Source organism: Carassius gibelio, chromosome A18 (genome assembly GCF_023724105.1).
Source record: "Carassius gibelio isolate Cgi1373 ecotype wild population from Czech Republic chromosome A18, carGib1.2-hapl.c, whole genome shotgun sequence".
Lineage (NCBI taxonomy): Eukaryota > Metazoa > Chordata > Actinopteri > Cypriniformes > Cyprinidae > Carassius > Carassius gibelio.
The window spans coordinates 16,554,628-16,568,921 of NC_068388.1; the positions used below are offsets into that span (position 1 = coordinate 16,554,628).

Here is a 14,294-nt window from a genome sequence, read left to right on the forward strand (position 1 = left end):
TTATCCGATCATTGAAAAATCATAGGCCTAGGCTACTGAATTTGTTCCAAGTGTTCAAATATATGTTCTGTTTAACTTAAATGCTATTTATTTTTTTTTATTTTTTTTTGCATTGTGATTTTATCTTCTGTGTTAGATGCTCTTACTCAGCAGATGGGGACAGCGGTCACCCAATTTTCTTTTGCACAAGTTGTGCAAAAGTGGCTGTGCTATGCGCCAGACTGGGCAGGAGGGACTGGACGACAACTTATGCAGGCATCAGATGACAATGAAGTGTAAATAAAGATTAGAAAGGCTAATAAACATGAATTTGATTTTAAATAGTGTGGTGTGTTCTTTATACAAGATTTCAAATGTTCCATTACTTTTTAACATCCTGGATGTAGATAAAGCAGGCTATATAATTTATGGCATTACATTTAAAATTAACATTTAAAAAAAAAAAAAATTCCATTTAAATCACGTTGATCCTTAGTTCAGTTGAAATTTCAACATTGTTTCAATATTCCTGATAATTGAAATATCATTGAAATTCCGTTGCTCTATGGACAGAATTTCAACATTGTTTCAATATTAAATCAGGGTGCAAAATGATGTTGAATCAACATCAGAGTTCAATGTTGATTCAATGACTTAATGTTGACAACGGAAGGTTAATTCAGCATAGTTTCAATGACTGTTTGCTATCTGGGATATTATTATTTTCACAAGACCATAATGATAATAACAAATCATCAATTAATAATTAATCATTATTTTACGAAAATCATTGTTATTTGTGACCGTGGAAGTTTTCGGAAGGCTTTAAGACCAAGCGGAATCCTCTGTTCCCGCCTCACAGCACGCGGGACTCTCGCTCAGTGATGCAGCTTCACTGTCTGCGGTTTGACTTTACTGAATCAGATTGAGGAGAATACAACTTATTGATCATGAGCCCAACATTTAGCAAGCAGGAAAACATTCATTCTACCTGAAGGAAGACGTATTTTATTGAGCTAATGATGTTACAGTTTTTTTTTACAGACGCTAGGACACATTTCTCAATACTTAGGTCACTTTTGCAAAACTCTTCACACAGTGAGCACAACAGAAGTCTATGCGGGCTAAACTGAGGATCAATTATCATTGCTTTGGCACAAAATGCATCAATGACTACATCTCTCAAATTTCATGAATTCTTTTCACACTCAGACACAACAACTGCCAAAACTCTTTGTACGTACAGGACGATTTGCACATGCTTACATACTGTTTTCAAAACTGTTAAACTTATGTTCAAAACTGAATAAGACAGCAATTTGCTACATTTCTACAGTAATAATTTAATGAAATATATTTTAAATCTTAAAATTAAATGCTATAAAACAATTGGACAATTGGACCAGCCACAGCTGATTCTCATTGTAGATGAACATCTACACAGGTGTTACTCTTTCAATTTCATTACAAAAGGAGACAACTGCTGAATAGTTTTGTATTGTGATGTAAACATGGACCCAGCCAGAAATAGAGAAGTGGCTGAAAGAGGAAGAAGAGTGGCTGGGAGGGGGTGAGGAATACGTATGCGTGGTGGAAGAAGAATAAGAGGAAGATCAAGAGCTGTAGTCTCAGATGAGATCAGAGCTACTGTAATTGATCATGTAGTAAATCATGGTCTCTCAATGAGAGAGGATGGTCAGAGAGTGCAGCCAAATCTGCAACGCTCTACAGTGGCATCTATTGTTAGAGTTTTCCGGCAAACCAACAGGTAACTTGTATTCTGCAAGGGCATTTGACTGAGTTGCCCATTACAGAAGTAAATAAACTTGTGTGTAATTGTTTTTGCATTTCTGCTTAAGACTCGATGGTTACCTCAAGAAACTGCCATTGTTTATATGGTCATCCGAAACAATGGGATAAAACTCACTGAGATTCGAGACAGAGTCTTGGCAGACAACATTACTTTTGCAAATATTCACAGTGTAAGCATAACAACAATTTCTAGAGTCCTGAAAAAAACATCAGGTCAGGATGAAACTGTTGTACACTGTCTTTTGAGAGGAACTCAGAACATGTCAAGCAACTCAGGAACCAATATGTCCAGGTAAGAGCACAATAAAATACAGAACTGTTTTTGAACCAAACCAAAGACACCCAAAGACATTTTTTTTTTTTAGAAATGTACTACTGTAACAGCTTATGTTGCCTTGTGGATTTATTTTAGAGAGTCATGGAGATTGAAGGCAGGAAAACACCCCACATTTTCATCTTTGTGGATGAGGCGGGTTTCAACTTAGCTAAAACATGGCGATGAGGGAGGAATGTGATTGGGAAGAGAGCCACAGTGATTGTCCGGGGCCAGAGGGGTGCCAACATCACAATGTGCGCAGCAATATCCACTGATGGAGTGCTGTTACACAGACCACTGAACGTCTCCTTGCATTCCTGCATTATCTCTATGGAAGGGTTGTGCTAGAGGAGGAAAGGGATGCAGAGAGAAGGAATCAGCCAACATTTATAATTGTATGGGACAATGTGGCATTTCACCACTCCCGTGCAGTCACCGAGTGGTTTGTGGCCCATCCACAATGGAGTCACTTTTCCTCCCACCTTAACTCTCCATTCCTCAACCCCATAGAGGAATTATTTTCCTCATGGAGGTGGAAGGTTTATGAGCACCATCCACATGATCAAATGTCCCTCCTGGATGCAATGAATACTGGATGCCTGGACATATCAGCAGAAGATTGCCAGGGATGGATCAAGCATGCCAGAAGATTCTTTCCTAGGTGTATTGCCCTAGATGACATAAGATGTGATGTGGATGAGAACCTGTGGCCAAATGGAGAAGACCGAGTAGATTAGCATTACTATTGTATCTGTATCAGTGGCTGGTGTGTATAAAAATTCTTGTATTTTGGAATTACTCAGTGCAATTTTTTTTAAAAAAATAAACAACATACAAAATTGAAGAATTCTGCATCATGTCTGATTCATTCCAGTAACATATATTGCAGTGAATTATAAACAGAGATGTGTCCTTGTTTTACAGAAGAAAACATTGTATAATGCTACATGTTGTTAGTGTTTTTTAGGTCATTGTTTTGTGGGTGACAAAGTGTGTTTGTCGGCTGTGAACCTTTGCTTGTGTTCTGGAAGAATGAGTTGATTTGAGACCTGAATAAAGTGTTTTGGTACACAGTAAAAACAGAAGTGTTAATTTAACTCCTAAAGAGTTGAATTTGACTCTGTTTCAGATAACATTTGGTCCCACTCGAAATCAGTGTAAAATTTACTCTTTGGTCAGTGTCAAATTTTTAGAGTTAATTCTACTCAATATTGTGTAAAAAATAACAATGAAATGTGTAAAAGTATTTAACACTGTAGTGTAATCACACTGTTAAGAGTAATATAATTACACAGTATAGAGTTAATTTTACTCTTTTTAAAAATGACACTTTATGTGTAATATTTACTTTTCATTTCTCTACAGTGTTTTAAAAAGTATATATAAATTATAAGATGCATTGTTACTGAATTACAGAACTATCAACTACTATCGAAATAAAAACAAGCACAATAACACTAGATCACAGAACTCACAATTTATTGTAAAAAAATCAAGTATTTCAATGTCACTGAATTTACATTGCAGACCCATTGCCTTATCTCTGACAGAAACATGTATAACATAAAAATGTCTACCTGAGAAAGCAATATGGCACGACAAGGAGAGATGTGTCATTCCTTCCATATAACATTTGTATGTCATATGGAGCGAATGAAGGACTGTATGACGTACCAAAGACGTAATGGGCTTCAAAGAGTTCGACAAAATCTCCAACTGAACCTGTTGCCTTGCATGGAAGTGCATGCTTGTCAAACACAATAAAGTAGGAGTGAATGGGGCTCTGTATGGATCCCTGGGCGAGAAGGTAGGGCTGACTGCTTTTGGTGATGTTGTTTAGATGCTGCTGCACACTGGTTTCAACCTACAACAAAACACATTCAACAGAATTGTTTTGGTGACTAACTTCTGACAATAGATTAGATCACAAGATTGAGGTGATAGAAGATATATTTTAAACAACTGTTAAAGAATTAGTTCACTTTGAAAAATGTTTTTGCTGATAAGTTACTCACCCCCATGTCATCCAAGATGTTCATGTCTTTCTTTCTTCAGGCGAAAATAATATACGTTTTTTGAGGAAAACATTCCAGGATTTTTCTCCATATAATGAACTTCCATGGTGACCAATGGTTTGAGGGTTCAAATGAAGGGTCAAATGTCTTAATGTAGCTTCAAAGACCTGACAATCCCTGCAGAGAAATAAGGGTCTTATATAGTGAAACGATCGGCTGTTTTCAAAATAAAAATAATATAATTTTTAACCACAAATGGACCTTTACGACATCATGACGGCACATGTGGCACATCTTGAGATTCTACAACACGTACAATTGTGGTATTTTTATTTTGAAAATGACCGATCATTTAACTAGATAAGAACCTTATTTCTCTGCTGGGATCATATCGAGATTTTGAAGCTACATTGAGACAGACTTTGAACCCTCATTTGAACCCTCAAACCATTGGTCACCATGGTATCTGCAGCCGATTTTATGTAACTGAAAATATAAAGCACAACAGATATGATTATTGACCTAACTAGATATCATAACATAATAGGTTAAAGCTGTTTAATTGTGTCACTCCGTGATGTAGAGAGTATAGCTTTAACCTAATGTACCCACCTTCTTTCAAGAAAGCATCGAATGTCAGCTCAGACAGCTTGACGTATTTCTGCTCTTCCCCGAATTGAACACGCAACAGCATTTTGCCCCTGTTAGCAAAGAAAATATATATTCAAAATCATAATTTAGCGCTGGTTCAACTAAGAGTTACCTATTTATTTCTCTCATGCACTATGCATTACTTAGATGTTACACTGCAATTACAAAGGGCGGCTGAAGAAGATAAAGTTGTGCTGGTTGAATATAACGTTAGGCTATTTTCTGCAGCTACTAAACAGGCTAGTTAAAGTTAAGAGGCACGGTATCCCATTAGCTACCAAATAACTGTTCCAAAGTTAGCTAGCACATTAGCTATTTTAGTTCGAACAGTAACCCTTTAAAATTGTTAAGCCATGTTAAACAAACACATCATGCAATCAGTGATCTAAGTTATCATTTAAAAGACCAACATTAACTATCAGAAGCATGCTAACATTACCAATATATAAAAATATTGCAACATAATTTATGTATAAAGAAACACAGTTACCGATACGGATTCCTATAACTTGTAATATGACCTCAACTAATATCAGCACACTTTTAAAATTATGTAAAGTTAAAAAATACAGTTTTGGTGTGGACAACACAGGATGTTACTCACCGAGCAATATCAGTGGCCTAGCGTTGTTGTTTGATGATTCAGTGAGTTCCTTATAAGGAAATATATTTGTTACCAACTAGTTTAAATGTATTATTTATTGCTTTAAAATGAACACATATATTTATCATCAGGGGAAGAGACAGTCTGGGCAGCAGCAACAAGACAACTATTACAAGTAGAGATGGGTTTCAAGTACTGGTACTAATTTGGTTCCTGACTTGTTCGGTACTGAAAACATTTACACAAGGTACAGGATCAATAGTGCTGCTTCTTGTAACATTGATTCATTACCTTTTAGACACAACCACATATCATCCAAATTAGGGCTGCACGATGTGTCGTTTAAGCATCGATATCGCGATGTACGAATCCACAATAGTCACATCGCAGGATGTGCGATGTAGGCTGTCGTAGTTGATCCGTTATTCATTAACTGTACGGGCCAGCTGCTCCCCGGCCCTTGACGAATGTGATTCGCAGATTAATTGCACAGCTAAACCATCATAGAGTGAAAGTTTATCATTGACAGGACTTAAAACCACATGCAAGTTTAACATGGCAGAGAGAGAGAGAGAGGGATCGCGCGCGAGAGAGAGAGAGAGGGATCGCGCGCGCGCGAGAGAGAGAGAGACAGAGGCCGGTGACACACTGGCTGCATGGCATGAGCGTCGCGTGTCTGAAGCGTCCCAGAAGCGTGGTGGCTTCCTCGCGTTTTCTGTGTCTTTACACACCAGAACCGTGCCTGACGCGACGCTGGGCTGGCGCACTGCTGCTAGAGAGAGAGAGCGCGCGAGAGAGACAGAGAGAGAGTACATTAGAAGTACCATCAATGTTTATAGAAATGTATATGGATTTATTTTGCATGTAATTTTTTTTCTTCTCTTATGAATATATATATATGTATTTTTGTTTTGTTTGTTTCTATTCTGATATGTACAATGCTTTGGCAATATGTACCTTTGTATGTGTCACAGGTCGGAGCGGACCACAGGTGTCTTGAGTCATGCCCCTTCCTTGTTTCCACCTCGAGGAGGTCCCAAGAACACCCCAATGACCAGACACACAAGAAAACCAGTAATTAAATATTAAAAGCACTTTATTAAACTAATAAAAAAAAAGGTTATTGTGAAAGGGGGAAGGGAAGCTAAAATCCAATTCTCCGATTTGGGGAATAACAGTCTCGGGTCTCTTAAGCTCCGTCACGGAAGATCTCAGGTGAGCCCTTCACTCATTTTTCCTTTGGGCTATATCAACAATCAGCTTATTCACCAGTGTCCCTTGTTCTGGCTTACAGGGCGACTGTCCAGGGCCCCCCTCCTTTCCTGGACGTGACAAACACAAGTGGTCAGTATTTGAAATTTGAATGCGCGGTGGATACCTGATGCTACTCGCGACAACTCTGAGTTGGCCCAGCGGATTTGGACTCCCGGACGTCCCGATGAAAGTGGAGCGTACAATGGCTGACGGGATCTGGCTGACACCGTACTGGGAAGCGTACGGGGAAGCTCCACGGTTTCTGTATCCTGAGTGGCGGGTCAACGTGTGGGTAGATGCTTCAAAGGGCCCCACTAGTTTTGCACAAGAACATACAGGTAGATATAACAGGACTTGGACACAGACTGTGGACAGAGGGGCCGCTGGTTCTTTACTCAGGACACAGGTAAGTCTATAGACAAGACAGCTGGGGCTTCTCTTGGCATATAGGCGAGTGTACAACACAATATGCTGGCTTTAACTTTGGGGCATAAGGTAAGTACATCAAAGGTAACTGGGACTTCACTTGGGCATACAGGCGGGTATACAACACAATATGCTGGCTTTAGCTTTGAGCATAGGGTAAGTACATCAAAGGTAACTGGGGCTTCACTTGGGCATACAGGCGGGTGTACAACACAATATGCTGGCTTTAGCTTTGGGCATAAGGTAAGTACATCAAAGGTAACTGGGGCTTCACTTGGGCATACGGGCGGGTGTACAACACAATATGCTAGCTTTAGCTTCGGGCATAAGGTAAGTACATCAAGGTAACTGGGGCTTCACTTGGGCATACAGGCGGGTGTACAACACAATATGCTAGCTTTAGCTTCGGGCATAAGGTAAGTACATCAAGTAACTGGGGCTTCTGAATAAGCAGCTGCTGCTGCGCCGGGCTGAACACGGCCTCCGCTGGTATCACACACACAGGCAAGTCGTTTCCTCCGGGGCGTGTTACACTGGGGAGTCGAACGCTTTCCTCCTCTTTCTCCCAACCAACAGGGCAACAGGTCTAGACGGGGGCGAACCTTTAAAGAACTCCACAGCAGAATATACACACACACACAGCTAATTTCCTCCTACAGCAACCAACTCCTCAACGATAGTACTTCCACTACAATCCACACTGTTTTTACTTGGAATTGTTTCTCACCACTGCCACGTAGAGAAGAAAGGTAAGGTGTCATCGACGGCATATAATTTGAGATGTTTTCTTCGCCCGCCTCAGTACTCTCTTCTTTTACAGGGTTTCGTCAGGCCTGAAAGGTGGTTGTTGACGACACAAATACAGCACCACACTGCAATTTTCCAGTGCATACACTCACAGCAACGGACAGAGACTCACCCACTGCACTCCACACACTCTTGGTGAATTTAGGGTCACAACCCCATCTGACTCAAGACTCGTCCTGGAAATCGTAGAGGAATGATGCAACGAATATTCCTTTAAAGCGTCACCGCCACGACACCCCAAATCTTTGCTCTCGCTCACTGGTCCCGGCTCACCCACAATCCTCCTCCACAGTGGGGCCGCACAATCACTATGCCACAAACTCACAAGAAGACTCACAGATAGTTCACTCCAAAGGATATTGTTGCTGTACGATGGTTTAGGGTACTCACACCGTTATTAACACGAGGCCTCTTTTCCCCTCTGCTTCCCAGCTCTTGGATACTCCTCCAGCTGTCACATAACCCGTCGAAAGGGCCTCCTTCGGCGGTACTTCCAGTGAGTCTTCCTGTTTCCAACCACTCAAAGTTTGTTACACATATCCATAAAGTATTTCACAGTTAAGTAGACATCCCAATATACTCAGCCCAGTTTCTGTTTCTGCCGAATCCTTGTCTCCGTCTTCGCCCAGCCAACAATATCCTCCGCCTTCTTCCTGCTGCCCTCGCCCAAACACTCCGACTCACTCGCCGAAACGGCTGGAATAAAAGACCTCTGCAGTTTCTGAGGCCCTCTTTATCCTACTCCTGCTCTTCATACTGCCCAATCCGCGATCGCACCGCTCATCTAACCACCTGCGAGCGATAAACCCCTGATTTCTTTTCCCGGATTTCCCGGAAGTATCCGGTGTTTGAGGATTATGGTCCGGGCGGAACCAATCTCCGTCGTTTTTTTTCGTTCCGCCCTTACAAAGTCACCCCGTGACATCTGTCATGCCAATAAAGCAATATGAATTGAATTGAGAGAGAGAGAGAGAGAGAGAGACCGAGAGAGAGCGAGCCGTTTTCAAACAACACGAGCTCTGTCTTGCTCTCTCTCCCTCGCGCATATTAATCAATTGACACGATGGTGTCGATGTTTAAATAATTTAAAATGAGAATGTAAGTGTGCTCACCCCATTTGTTTGTAAGAAAAAATATCGCAATATATATTGCAGAAAAATAAAATATCGCAATGTCATTTTTTCCCAATATCGTGCGTAATCCAAATCATCTCCGAGTGGATTGCAGCAAGGATCCAGGATCAAGAGATCCTTCTTCATGGAGACTGTTCCACAGGAAGCAGTTTCTCCTGGGTGAAAAACTAAACCTGGTTGTTTCAGCATCACTCAGGCAAGACTAAATACTTTTAAATTGATTTCAGTTGGTTATGTGTTTCAGGTCATTCTGACCATTCTGCTGTCCTGGATGTAAGGCCGAGCTGGAACTACATTTCTCGTGGTTGAAAGATTTGTGCAGCGGTATCCAGACATATAACGCCCCATCACACGGGGTGTCAACGCCTCTCGTTTACTTTTAAATGAAGTGATGTCAAGCATGGTGAAATTAATTCTAGAAATTAATTCTAAATAGAAGTTGAAGACTTTTCAAGCGCCAATGCAGCCGTCCTCCAGTCAGAACATCTTATGCAAATACCTTAGCGCAGACGCAAGCCAATCGAGTGCATGCAATACCAGAAAACTAATGTGATTGGCTGCAACTATGAGAAGAGACAGTAATTCCGATCCGATATCAATGTCGTTTTTTGCATTTTTTTTTTTTTTAAATCAATGTAGAATTTTCTATACTTCTGTGTAGGGATGTCAATTTTCAATCATTTCCATGATCGATCGTCATTTAAATTAACGATCAAATAATCGATTAGAATCGATAGAATCGATATATATATATATATATATATATATATATATATATACAGTACAGACCAAAAGTTTGGACACACCTTCTCATTCAAAGAGTTTTCTTTATGTTCATGACTATGAAAATTGTAGAGTCACACTGAAGGCATCAAGGGCTATTTGACCAAGAAGGAGAGTGATGGGGTGCTGCGCCAGATGACCTGGCCTCCAAGGTCACCGGACCTGAACCCAATCGAGATGGTTTAGGGGTGAGCTGGATCGCAGACATAAGGCAAAAGGGCCAACAAGTGCTAAGAATCTCTCGGGGAACTTCTTCAAGACTGTTGGAAGGCCATTTCAGGTGACTACCTCTTGAAGCTCATCAAGAGAATGCCAAGAGTGTGCAAAGCAGTAATCAAAGCAAAAGGTGGCTACTTTGAAGAACCTAGAATATGACATATTTTCAGTTGTTTCACACTTTTTTGTTATGTATATAATTCCATATATAATTCCACATGTGTTAATTCATAGTTTTGATGCCTTCAGTGTGAATCTACAATTTTCATAGTCATGAAAATAAAGAAAACTCTTTGAATGAGAAGGTGTGTATATAATGTATGTGTGTGTGTAAAATACATTTCTTTTAAATGTATAGCACAGTAATGAAGGCAGCAACATGTGGTAGATGGGACAGAACAAGAATCTTTCATTGTGCTAATGTATTATAATACGAAAGGGTATGGCTCCTATACAGCGTGCAGCGCGTAAACACAACCAGTGTGCAGAATGATGCACTTGAAGCAACACAGAGTCACAGCGTGTAGCATTACTTATAGAAATGTTCAAAACACCAAAGGAAGAGATATTGTTGTGTATTATATGTGTGCAATATTTTGAGCCTTTTCTGTTTTAAATCTCAGTTATTGTGTGCTCTTGAAGAGAGTTTCATTGTTTTGACTGTAGTAACTAGGGCTGGGATGATATGCTAATCTGCCAATTCCAATTAAATTCTGCCAATATAACTATTGCAATTCGTGACTTATCCAAATTGTCTATAAAATGATGTTTATTTCTGTAGATTTGAGGGAAAGATTAAAAACAAGGAGGTCTGGGAACGACTGAAGGGAACTGACAGCAGTGCGGGAAGGAAGTAATCACCAGAATGTAAGTTCTTTGAGAATGTGTGCATTGTTTATTACAAGTTGAGTTTTCATTTAAATGTGGCAATGTACACAGCTGGTCAAAAGTTTTAAATATATTTTAAAAGTTTAATTTATTTCTATAATGCACAGCTATATTTTCAGCATTAATTACTCCAGTCTTCAGTGTCACATAGATGATCGATGATTTACTGCTCAATAAATTTTTCTGATTATTATCAGTGTTGAAAACAGTTGTGCTGCCCAAAATTTGTCTACACTACAGTTACATTTTTTTGGGGGGGGGGGGGGGCGCAAATAGCAAGAATGCATAAAATTGAATACCAGTGGTAGAGAAGACTTTTGTAATTTTACAAAAGATTACCTTTTTTTCAATGTTTTGAACTTTGTGTTTTATAAAATAATCTTGAAGAAAAAATTCAACTTTCCAGAAATGCTAAGTTTTCTTCCCCATCATTTCTAATATGGGGTGCGTTTCCCTAAAACCAACTGTGGTCACAAGTTCCTTCGTTACCAATAGAGTTCAGAGGAACTAACAACCGTAGTAAGATAACTGCTGATGTGATTCACATCATTCATGTACGTCATGAGCAGATGTACACTTTGATCATAGCGGCAATAATGTGATTAGGTGCATGTAAATGCACTGATTTGTGATAATCAGCAATGTTTTCCGATCAGCAAATCAGCAACAGTAACTAAAGTAACTAAAAACCTTATTACTAAAAACTTTACTAAAGGTTACTAAAGTTACTAAGTTACTAAAACTTAATTTGAGCCTGAAATGGTTAACAATTTTCTCAAACTTGCGATGTGTTATAATAAAAACAATGAACATGACTACAATAATATGCTAAATGTTATTAAAAGATTCCAGTTTGCATGAAATCTGAGTGTCTGACTCTACACTAGAGGAACTCTTTTCTGAAGAAGATCAGGTGCTGAGAAGAAGCCTTGTTATTACAGCAAAACACTGCATCAATCCTCCTGTCCTTCCCTCAGAAGAGCCTGTCTTCTGCTGCTGGGGTAAGAAACACACTCTTCCTCTTCTCTATTAGCTGTCCTGCACCTGACTCTGCCTCCTCAGCACTGTCTGAAAGAGTCTTCTCCACAGTCAGTAATCAGAGATCACAGATTCTTCTGAGAAAGTCAGTATGCTCATTTTCTTAAAAACCTTTGTTTTTTCGGTTGGGACAAATAATACAGGAGAGATGCTAGAAATCTCTATATTGTTCATTTTTCATATCTTTCAATGTTTTTTTTTTTTTCGGAGAAGCTCAAGAATTATGGTTCTTTGGTAATTGCTTTATTGTTTAGGTTTATCCTCTGATAGTGAGCACAGAGCCCTGATCATGACATGCAAGAAAAAGAAAGAAATCATGTCCATGATTTACTAATTTGTTCCCTCGATGTACTAAAACGTGCACGATTACTTTTACATTTCATTGATTTGCTAAACCGTATGCACAATTTACTAATTCGTTCTCTTGATGTATAAATAGTGTACACGTTTTAGTACACTGGGACGTACTCATCACGTTCCAGCGACGTTCCACTATAACGTCGCCACGACGGATATGGGAATCACAAAGTTACGTCGCTGGAACGTTAAAGAATTATAGAATTTTAAAGGATTAATCGCCTATTTTCATTTGCTGCATCACGGAGGGCAAGTGCCCCCGTGTCACCAAGCTTGTCCCCCCTAAATTTGGAACTGTAAAATCACACCAAACAACTGCGCATTTGATCAGTCGTGGCGCCTTCGATAGGCTACAATGCAGCACGACGTATCACAATAATTCGACCTGATGTGACAGGCGGAACAAATGCGTGTCGCACTTGGTTCCAGTCGGTCGGCCCCCTTGGAGCGTCAGACGGTTACCGTTTCTGTCGGACGTGTCAGATTCGAGAACAGAGGAGCAGATGATACTGCACATGTGTGATTCAGCGTGAAGCAGACTGACTCACAGCTCGTCTGAACCGAACTGATTCTTTTGGTGATTTATTCTGAACTACTTCTGTGCTAGTGTTATGAGCGCTGGTAAACCGAAGACTTGAATGAAGGGCAGTCATCGCGAATGACATTGTCGAGCGCAAAAGAACCGGTGAATCATTTTTTTTTTTTTTCAACTGGTTTTATTTGATCAAATTGTCCGAAAGAACCGGTTCACTTGAGCACCTGCTCCTTTGCCCCTTAAATGCCCTTTTGTCAAAGCAAAATTTCCTCGATTTTTTTGTGTGATAACATTCCCTTTTATGAATGCCTGCCCACGTCCAATCATAATATTAGTACAATTTATTAGTAACAATTTAGCCATAAATAAAATGACCAACATGATGATCTCATGACCTCATCCGACCTGGACGATTCCTCACGAGCATTTTTTAATTGCTAAAGGACATTTTCAACACCGTGGCAGCTGGTAAGTGGTGTTTCATTCTCAGCGAAGTGATTCTGATGTTTATTTACTTATTATTATTTTACAAGAACGATGTGATGTGAGAACATGCAGATATGTTGTTTATATTGCTGTGTGTAGCCTGTAGTGTAGAAGTAACACTAGCGTGCTGTTTGAGGGAGAAAAGTTTCACAGGCATCGGAGGGTCTGGTCTTTTTTATGTTATTTTTTCTTTTTTCTTTTTTATGACTAAACTATTATTATATTACAGTACTTATTTATTTTTTTAACACATAGAGTGCCTAAAAAATAATTATCACAACACTGGTAAGGCTTATTCAGATTTTCTCATTCTCTGTATTATCATTATAAAAATAAAAACATATATATAATTATATTTTAAATGTGACGCAAATATATATTTTTTTCTACAATAGCAACAGTGTTTACCACAGCAAGACCACTTTAGCCTGTAAACTCAATAATATCTCACTGGAAATAAATGTAAAAATATCAATGTAAAAAAAAAGAGAAAAAAAGCATAATATACCTGACATCAAAGTGCAGTGTGAAGGATATGAATAACAAATGTAGCCTGTCATTTGTTTACATTGCAAAGGTGTTCGATTTTAGACAACAACTACAACAGTAATAAAAATATGAATCACTATATTCCAGTGTATCATTTTTTTAATGTTTTGAATCAATATTTAAGGTGGACTTATTAATTAGGTGCAAGAGTAATAGTGATGGTTAAAATAATAGATTAATGCTGAAATAGTAAATTGAGCCTTGTTCCTAGATGGACAGAGAGTGGAAAGTAATAGATCAAATGAGTAGATGGAGATAGAGGAAGAAAAAGAGGGAAATGCAGAGGCACAAGTGACAGAAAGAGAGCAGGGAAAGGCAAGCCAGGAGACAGAGGCTGGTGAGAAAGAGGAAAATAGAGGCAGTGTTTTCTATAGTTTTTACTATAACAGCTGTTCTTAATTATTCTGTAGAACAGAGAAGAAAAAGCCATCAGGTAGGGACAATT

At 39.2% G+C, this 14,294-nt stretch overlaps 2 long non-coding RNA genes across 4 annotated transcripts; one reads left to right on the top strand and one right to left on the bottom strand.

The window, feature by feature from the left end:
• Positions 1-1,490: 1,490 nt before the first annotated feature.
• On the top strand, positions 1,491-2,915 carry LOC127933963 (uncharacterized). Its single transcript, XR_008147643.1, has 3 exons — positions 1,491-1,747; positions 1,839-2,083; positions 2,204-2,915. It is a non-coding gene; the product is annotated as an uncharacterized LOC127933963 (long non-coding RNA).
• A 264-nt stretch (positions 2,916-3,179) lies between these two features.
• LOC127933960 (uncharacterized) lies at positions 3,180-6,837 on the bottom strand. 3 transcript variants are annotated; one of them, XR_008147640.1, is made up of 6 exons: positions 6,335-6,837; positions 5,669-5,836; positions 5,378-5,426; positions 4,735-4,823; positions 4,123-4,608; positions 3,180-3,971 (listed from the first exon to the last, which is right to left on the bottom strand). It is a non-coding gene; the product is annotated as an uncharacterized LOC127933960 (long non-coding RNA). The 3 variants fall into 3 exon arrangements; XR_008147638.1 differs by having other exon boundaries at positions 5,669-6,146; XR_008147639.1 differs by having other exon boundaries at positions 5,669-6,149.
• Between the last annotated feature and the right edge of the window lie 7,457 nt (positions 6,838-14,294).